Genomic DNA, 9643 nt, shown 5'->3' with positions numbered 1-9643 from the left:
CTCTGGCACATCTGCTGTAGAGGAGACATAAGGCATTCATGCAGGGACTCTCAAGATTCTCCATGTAATGCCACATACACACACTGTGTACACGCACGCACACACACACACACACACACACACACACACACACACACACACACACACACACACACACACACACACACACACACACACTGCATGTGATGAATGAGCACAAAGGAAGAAGGAAGGCATAGTGGTGGAGGGGTCTTATGATAGTTTTTGCTAAAAAATCCCTTCTGGATAAAACCATGGCTGCACACAAAGACACACTGAGACACATTCTCTTAAATTGGCCCACTGACCTTCAGATACCCTCTATAATACATGCAGCTTTTAGTATTCTTGGCTTCTAGTGCAGAGAGACAGAGGACAAAAGGATGGAGACAGAGTCATTTTGCATATTAAGGACAGAGAAAACCTTTGATATACACAGCTATGAGTCATTGGGGTCTACTTCTGATGTGATTTGATTTTTAGAAAATCAAAACTTTAAGCTGAAGTATTTACTGAATATATATATTGTTTATTCATGATGTAGTTTATAATCTGCATTCAGTCTAGGGTAACAGGATAGAAGAAATAATTGACTTGTTATTTGAATGATATAAGAACAAATGTGGTGCACTTTGAGAGAGATATTAAGGCTAGATCTATTGTCAAGTTTGTGCTCTAGTATATCATTAAAGCATTGGTTTGATGGATGTTAATGGTGATGAGAGATACTGCAAAAAAGTCACTTCCACAAAGCGGTGTTTGTGATTTGAGTCAGGAACATTGCCGACATTGTCCCTGACCCCTAGCACTGAGAGCAGTTGCGCAATCATACATACATCTGAAGATTATTTTCTGGATTCATTGTTAAATCATTTGGTCTACAAAATGCTCTAAAATATAAAAAACATAATAAAACATAATGCCCCTCACCATCCAAGGTGGCATGATGTGTTTTTGCTTTATAAAAGCCAAAGATAATATCAAATGTGCAAAACAAAAGCAGAAAATCATTCAATTTAAATCAGCATAGATGGCTTTAAAAAGGACATGGTGAAAGGATCTCAAAAGAGTTGCCATCTAATTGGATCAAGGTACAGTATATGTGTTGCTATATATACACACATATATATATTTAAGCAATAGCTCACGACAGGCCATGGTATATGCTCAGTATATCATAGCTAAGGGGCGTGGTTCGGCCCGACGCGAAGCCCCAACTGTATACAGTTTTTCTCAGACGCGGAGGGATACTGACTTGTGAAAAGTAACTACAATTCTACCCGTGGTATACGCTGATTATATCACGGCTAAGAACCAATCAGATTGCTTGATTTGACATGTCCATTTTATAAATATTTGATATACCATTTGACTCAGCCAAGACACAATGACACTGACTTGCAGTTGTACAAAGGAAGAAGCATACAGCCTTTCAGCATGTGTGTAAGCCTCCAGTGTTTTAGCAGAGCATGGACATAAGGTGAAGAGGCACCGAGAGCACACAGCCGTGGTGTTACAGGGGATCCAGTCCTCTGTCTGCTACAATATGCTGCCTAAAGCTCTCCAAACCAGGCTTAGCTTCCCGGCCTGGCACCACCTCCCTGCCTCCCTGTGCCAGAGTCAACTTCAGCTCAGTTCAGCGCCAGCAGCCAATGCCAGACTACGCTTAGGTTGTAATGCCTGCTCTCCACTCAGGCTGTTTCCTCTCTCCTCACCACATTGCTTCCTTTTCCTTTTAGGTTGGATGTCTCTTCTTGTGTTTTATTGTTCTTCTCATTTTCACTTTCTCAGGTTGTCTGCTCATGTGTTGCAGAGGTGCATGACACCATACTCATAGCTATACTAATACCTACATTATTCAAAATGACAAAATGCTCAAAATCCCAACAAGCTGGTTTATATCACATGACCTTTAATGAACCAACCCAGTCTCAAACAGAGCTTTCTCTTTCAAAGTCTATTTAAGAGGCAGCTTTTTAGACATAACCTTGGAGTGACTTCTGTTCTGTGAGGATGATTATATATGGTTGTGAGAGAAGTAGTCAAGTGTTGAAAACGGCCGCTCGTGGTCTGGGGACTCTTGAGACAAAAGCTACAGAGGGTTACTTGTCATGCAGAGGAGACACTCGCTTGGTTTAACAAGGAGGTGAGAGGCAGAGGGGTGAGAGAGAAATAGGTCTATATTCAAAAGAATAAGCAATTGATGGAAGATTGGAGTTTTTTGTTTAAGATTGCAGTTTCTGTTAAACTGGCTCTGACTTTGTATAAGTAATTTCTTCTGGGGACAATTGTTCTGTCGGGCGGCATGGAGAATGCGCTGTAGCCCCCCATGAGGCGAGGTGAAAAAGACCCAAATACGGAAAAGATGACTTCCTCTGAAATGGGCCAAACTAACTGTAGCCACATAATGAGACACTAAGGATAAATAACAAATATATCTCATCCAATTCAAAAGCTAGAAACCAGGACAATTTATCTTTGCCTGGATCCCTGTCTGATGCCAGTGGGCCATGTGGGTCCTTTGTTATCTTAGTGCTCCTAGGTACACCCTCCGGGGGTCTTTGAGAGGACGTCAGGATCGCAGTAGGGGGGCTGTATCTGTCACCTCAGTTTAGGGCCTTTCTCATGGCGGCTGACCCAAATCAGCTCCCTGGGGCCGTGCCGAGCCCCTCCTTAGGACTTCACCACTGCAGATAATAGGCTCGTATGGCAAGTATCCAGACACTGGAACCAAAGCAGCCCTGACAGCTGTCAACCAGGACAAACAGCCTCTTGCCTGACACGCGCGCACTATGAAAGCATGCTAGTGTGTGTTGCTATGTGTGTGTTTGGTCGAGACATGCACGATTGGTTTTCTACATGTGTGTATTTTATTGTCTGTGCAAGTCCCTCCACTTTTTACCGTTTTGGCACCGCCTATCCATAGCTCTGGTAAACACCCTGGCGTTTCCAGACAGCATTCAGGCGAGCCGACGCCATGTCAGAAGCAATTTGGCGCATCGGCAGAAATGTCTTCCTGTAGGGGACCTGTCATGGAAGGGAAATCAAAGACACCTACATGACTAGCTGGGTTGCCTGCAAGCTGAAAAGAAAGCTTGGCAACATGACCTGATTTCGCCCATTTTACAGAAAACCATAGTTGTAGAGTAGTTTCCTGCTGCTCTGCAATATGGAGTAATATCATTCTCACCCCAGGCACAGGGGTCATACTGCATATGCTATACAGCTGAAGCAGTAGTTTTGTCAACAAGAATAAACCAATGTTATCTATGCTGGTGGCTTGGCAAGTCCCTATCAGCAGGTTCAGCAGTCTGTCAGTAATGCTTAAGGTTCAAGACCGATCTACACACACGGCACTCATACGCACATGCTCACATTTAACATATATGGTTACAAAGGTAAAGTTGACCAATTGCCATTTTGGCTAGTACTCGTGCCAAAAACAGGTGATCCTGATTTCAAGAGACTATCCTAGTAAATAGAACAAAGTCTAAAGGCAGAGTTCAAAGATGGGTGTGTTCTGATCAATGGGGGTAGAAAGTGGGTAAGGGAACATTGGCTCCCCCCACTCGATGCCCCTGGCCCTATTTTCAGTGACACCAATATGGTCTCTAGTTGTTATTCGTCATTAGAATATTGGCACTGCCACTACACTTTGTTTATCACATTGCACAAAAGAAAGTTCAACTGCAGTGAATAAAGACTACATGTTAGACAATATCTATGGTGAGGCCTGTGGTTCAGCTCCCAGTGGATGGGGAAATAACAAAGGTATCTCCCCTCTGTGAGGGATTATAACTGCATAAGTGGAAAACAGGGAGTCGCTAAAAAAAGAACATTGCTCAACAAATCTAAGTGAAGTTCAAAAACTAAGGACCTAATAAACAAGCAACAACAGACAATAAATCCAAATCTCCAGAGGGAAATGAAATGAAAAACTGCTTTCTTCCACCCACGAGCCTCTGAGCAGAGCAGCGCAGATGAGGATAAATTCCGCTACCACACTGGGTCTATCAGAGCTGACTCTGGTCCTGACAGGCTAATTACAGCCAACCACAGGAGGTTGGTGTGACTCTCTCAGAGTGTGGGCCTATTTCAGTATTGTGTTCGTCTGTGATGTGTAATGTCTCATTTGTCTTAGTGTTCTTTCTTTGTGTCACCGTGATTACATTTACATTCTCTGGCCAGGAGAAGTCCAAGTCTGATACAGTCATACATTACTGCATGCTTTTTTTACCCATCCATTTTCTTGCATCCTGCTATCAGATTAACTTTCAAGACAATTGATTCAGTTGTATTAAAGATTTGTTTTGCTAATATCACCATGCCCGTTGTTAGCTGTATTGACAGGAATGGAGGCAACTATTCAAAATGTTCTTTCAAAGAGCTTTCAGATCTCAAATGCCATTGATGTGTACATTTAATAACCTGAGTTAAAAAGTTGGGGCTCAGGCATTGGTATTCAACCTCAGTCAGGGTCCTTATAATTATAAAGCTACATCAATATGCACTCTAGACCAGCGGTTCCCAACCTTTTTCAACTCGGGGCCCACTTAAGAATGAAAAAAATGCAGCCCACATTCAACCATAAACAATACGGAGGCTAAATAAAGTTCTGATTGGTCAATTCAGAACATGTGACACATTGTAAATCCAGTAGAACAGACTGCTGTCAAGGACTGTAATGGTCGTTGCTAAGGAGGATCAAGAAAGAGAAAGGGAAAAAGAGGTTCAAATAAAAAAAAATCTTAATAATGAAAATGTTTCCACACAAATCATAATGTTTTGCTAATTATTTGGTGGCAAATATTGAATTTACATTTACACCCTTTAAGACTGCACACAGTTAATAAATACAACTATTCTTTTGGCTAAAATACATATTTTTAAAAGTCAATCAAGGAGTAAGTAATCTTAATTTAAGGTATTTGAAAAGTAGATTAAAAATACAATTTATTTTGGAAAAGATTATAAAAATCAAAGGCTCATATCACACCATGAAATGGAAAATAATTAGCTCTAACTAGTGGGATTAAAGGAACAATAAATATGCTTGCCATGTTGTGTTCTTGGTGGTTTTTGGTTGTCAACCTCTTTCTGTTTGTGAAATGTTGAACTGATCCTACTGACTGTATCTTTATTTCTTGTGTTTTTGTTTTGTTGTTGTCTGAGATGGGAATGTCGCGGACCACTAGGGGGGCCGCGGCCCACAGGTTGGGAACCGCTGCTCTAGACCTCCACTGATCATACTGGTTTGCCACCAGAGGGCAGCACCTGAGTTATAACACATCAATGACAGCATAGCTTGTTGAAATGAGACTAGCCTAAGATTAATGTTTTTACTCTCTTTGTGCTTCTCCACCTTCATAAAACAGAACCTCATCATACTGTTCTGCAAAAAATGGGGTCCCCTGGATACACTTACATGTATCATACTAAGATGGAAAGATAAGTAGGCCTAGTAAATACTGTATTGCTAGAATAAATACTGCTACTTTTCAATGGCTGAGGTGAATGTATTACACTGTCTGGGATATGTTGGTGAGAGACAGCCAACCAGACACAAAAGTCTTCATTCTGTGCCAAAAGAGGCTACAGTCACTCCCAAACACACAAACAAACACAGACACACACAAGCATACACACACAAGAGACAACCAGAGTAATTAGTCTTTGATTTCCCGCGGCAGTGTTCTGGTACCAGGGGGCAGCTGCTGGGACCCTGCTTTAGCCTTGGCTAATTTCACTCACGGCTTGATCTCGACCCAGCACAGGTGCCCACTTGGCACCCAACCGCCGTTGCCATGGCAATGCCAACTTCAGGGGCCAAGAAAACACCGATTGTCCAAAGAGTTAAACCACAGGAGCCATGGATGTGGTTCTCATTATAAACAGGCAGCATTAGCACAAAAAGAGGTACAGTCAAATATGGACAGTTTAGTTTTATTAAGCTTTCTCTTTATTTACTTCCTATTTGGTTTTGACCTTTTTCTTTTTCTCCAAAGAGAAGCATTTGTTAATCATTTATTCATTGTATGTTCATAAACAATAGATATGTACTCAGATTCTGTTCAGCAGAAGGTTTACACACAATACTGTAAACTGTTCTTACATGACTGCTTTTACTTGGGCTTGAGTGCCCCTTAGTGGTTTACAATTGTAACTACAATGTCCATCAGGCAGCAGGTCCACGCCTGCATGCACCTGCTGTCAAATGTATTAAACTGAACCGCTGATTCAGGTGCTCTAACAATTGTTTTCAGTAAATTGCCCATGATGATTCACCCCTCGCCCTTGCACTCATTAAGCCCACGGGACAGCCTTGCTTTGACTCATCTCCGTTTATAGGTCGATCCAGACAACACACACTAAAGGGACCCACTCCTCAAAACATGTTATCAAGTTCTTTTTAGATTAAATATCTAGATGGCAACATGCACACTAAGCAAGCTAACCATTTGGATGAGGCTCAGTCTAATAATATAAACGGTTTAAGATGTTGGGAGATAGGGAAAAAAACATTGCACTAAAAAATAATGGTTAGTTAGTCACAACTCATTACCCTTACTCTAAATGTAATCCTGTATTTACCTTATATCACATCTGAAACCATGAAAGAGGGCTGTATGTTGCACAGGAAAAATATGACCGAAATTACAGGAAGTAGAAAAGTATTCACATTTGTTTCAGACAATGAGTTTGTCTTGCACAACAATAACAGTTTTGAAGTTTTATATACCGTTTTAAATGCTAATGCAAGAGCCCAATTTCCCTGCAATGACCATTAAAGTTGAATCTAATTTGATCTAATTGGCACTATCAGACCCATTTCATTCCTTTATAAGCTCATTTCAGCAGACCCATATTGTGAATATCTTACCTCAGGCCATCTCCTAACCAGGAGTCATTTTAATTGCCACGTTGCCATCTGGTGTATGGATGAAGTGTCTGTATCAAAGCCATTCCCACCACACTAAATGTATTTCACAAGTCTTACCTAAGGCTCTTGGGCTAGAATAAAGTTTACAGTTCCTTTCCTCTTTTGACTGACTGTATGAGTTTTTGGCTAGAGGCTTATTCAGGCCTGCTGATAGTGTAATTTAAAATGATCATGTGTGTGTCTAAAGCTGTCTGTATGAAACTAGACAGGAAGTGCATTCTCTACTGTTCTGTAAAATACTTCATTTATTACATTGTATTCATGTGGCTTTGTTAGGAAAAAAACATTACGGTCCAAAACTTGACATGGCATCTTGGTGTACTTATTATGAAAAGCCAAAACCTTTATTCAAAGCATCATTGTGTTGCTATTCAAGTAACACCCTATAGTCATAATATCTCTTCCATCAGTGAAATAATCACAGTACAGCTAGTGTTTTTGTATTGTTATCCCTGACATGCTATTTCACACAGTGCCGCTACCTGGGAGACACCAATATGGACGACATTAAGAACTGATTTTTAAACCCAATAATTTGTCTTCACCGGAAAACATTTGATCCTGATGTCAGTCGAAGACATATCCATCAGATCACCAAGGTCCCTATAAAGCTCTGTTTAGCATTAGCATGTGTATAGCAAAGAGAAAAGGTCACAGAAAAGTATTTGAAATTGGAGTATAATATAATTGGCTCTCATAACCGATTTAACAATGTAACCCGTGGATTAATGCTTAAATAGTCAAGCAGAATATGTTTCTATACAATCAACTGGTCTAGCTGAGAAATATATATTCTTTCTTAGTTTTACTTCACTGTTTAGTCCAAAGGGTGGCAGTAGCAAGCCAAAAAGCCAGTGTGGCAAGGTAATATCAGGACATTATACTCAATCTATCTCAATCAGGCAGCTCAGAGAAACAACTGCATCTCCAAGACTTTTGTGATCTGAGCCAATATGTGACCAGCATTCATCAATATCTATACAAGGAAATAAATGTAAGCTATATACATATAGCTCACTTTTACAATAACAAACATTATAACGGCAGAGAGAAACATTTCTGCAACACAAAGCTAAAACTAGCCTGCTGTACAAACACACCCGTATAATATTCCACAAGCATGTGAAATCACAATGACATCTTCAATGTGAAGATCTGTGGAGCAGAGACAGACAGGCTGCAGCATGCCGCTCTATGACTGCATATGAATCACAGCATGATAATCAAACTGCTGAACCTGGGCCAGACATTTCACATACCTTATGCACACACATTCACACACATTCACACATGCACAAACGCATGCTTGGCTTTGGTGCTCCCAACGGTAGATTGACTGAAATTTGCAACGTGACAACAGCAGTTTCTACATTAACTCCGCTCTGCTCGTTTTTCTCATATGTGTACTCTATTAAATTCATACATGGGGAAAATAATCATTTATTTGATTGAAAAATAAACTTTTCATCAATTGAATTGTCGAAATGGCAGTTTACCAGCACAAACCTACAACACAGTTTAAATGATATTATTTGAAATGGTTGCAAGTGTAAATAATATAAAATGAACTTCTGACCAACCTATGGTAGGTTTTGTTTGCCTGAAAGCTGCCAAAAAACAACTACTGTATGTCCGTGCTGCTCACCTGTAGCTGCAAGGCCCACATTGAAAATAGAAACAGTGTTTGCAAAGTGTGCAGGTTGTGTGATTGTCATGGGGCCCGAGTCCTGTCTTACACCCCAGTCTGAACTGTAGGCGGACAGTAAGAGGGCCGGAATGAAACTGCAACAAGCAATAGTTCTGTACACCAGCAACGTCAACTCAGGTCAGAGACTAAGGTCAAATTTACGGTAGGCCAAGGTCAGTTGCAGGACCTCGTGGCGCAACGGTAGCGCGTCTGACTCCAGATCAGAAGGTTGCGTGTTCAAATCACGTCGAGGTCAACTTATTTTAAGGACTGCATATATTCCACTAAGTATCTGCTATAATCTGTTAGAAGAAATTACACAAAAGTTTAAGAAAATAACTGTTCAGCTCTGCTATCAAAATACAGAAAGCAGGATACGCAAGTGATTATGAATTAGTTGGGAAAAGATTGCATAGCTTGAGTACACAAAATGTAATGCATAAATTGCCAATGTCAATTTGAAATGACTATACTTATAGTTGACAGCTCTAACTTCGGCATGTTATGGCTAAATGGATTCTTTGTTTTATGATCATTGTAAACTCTTATAACATTGAGGGTAAAGTGTTATCACCAGGCTCAAGTCAGGCAACAAAATGTGGAACAAAAATAATCAATAACACAAATGTTCATAGATTTCCAAAAGCAGCAGACCAACAACAATCTTGTCGCAGCACACCCCAGGAAGCATGTGAAAGTACTACATCCATAATAAAAACAGTTTTGTCATGAAGGGGTTAAAATTGACATCCTGTGTTCCTGCTTGCAGTAGAGTTTGACAGGGCCAGAGAAAATGGCTCATGGAAAGAACTGGACGGACTGGATTTACTACTAACAACTAGACATACACACACATACAAAGAAGCAAACACCCACACACACTGCGATAACATCATAGGTGTACACACACACACAGGCAGACGGTGATTCCACTAGTGTAAAGTTAGTTGTCTCGGCACAGATCCAGCTGAGCTAACCACTCTGTGTCATTTAAGTGA

The 9643-nt window shown here is 40.7% G+C and overlaps 1 non-coding gene across 1 annotated transcript; it reads left to right on the top strand.

Annotated features, from left to right (window-relative positions):
* Nucleotides 1-8829: 8829 nt before the first annotated feature.
* On the top strand, nt 8830-8901 carry trnaw-cca (transfer RNA tryptophan (anticodon CCA)). Its single transcript has one exon. It is a non-coding gene; the product is annotated as a tRNA-Trp (tRNA).
* The last annotated feature ends 742 nt before the right edge of the window (nt 8902-9643 follow it).

This window comes from Notothenia coriiceps, unplaced genomic scaffold (assembly GCF_000735185.1).
Source record: "Notothenia coriiceps isolate Sejong01 unplaced genomic scaffold, NC01 NC01_scaffold00036758, whole genome shotgun sequence".
NCBI lineage: Eukaryota > Metazoa > Chordata > Actinopteri > Perciformes > Nototheniidae > Notothenia > Notothenia coriiceps.
The sequence above is the reverse complement of the archived record's forward strand: the minus strand, read 5'-3'. Positions and strand labels throughout refer to the sequence as shown.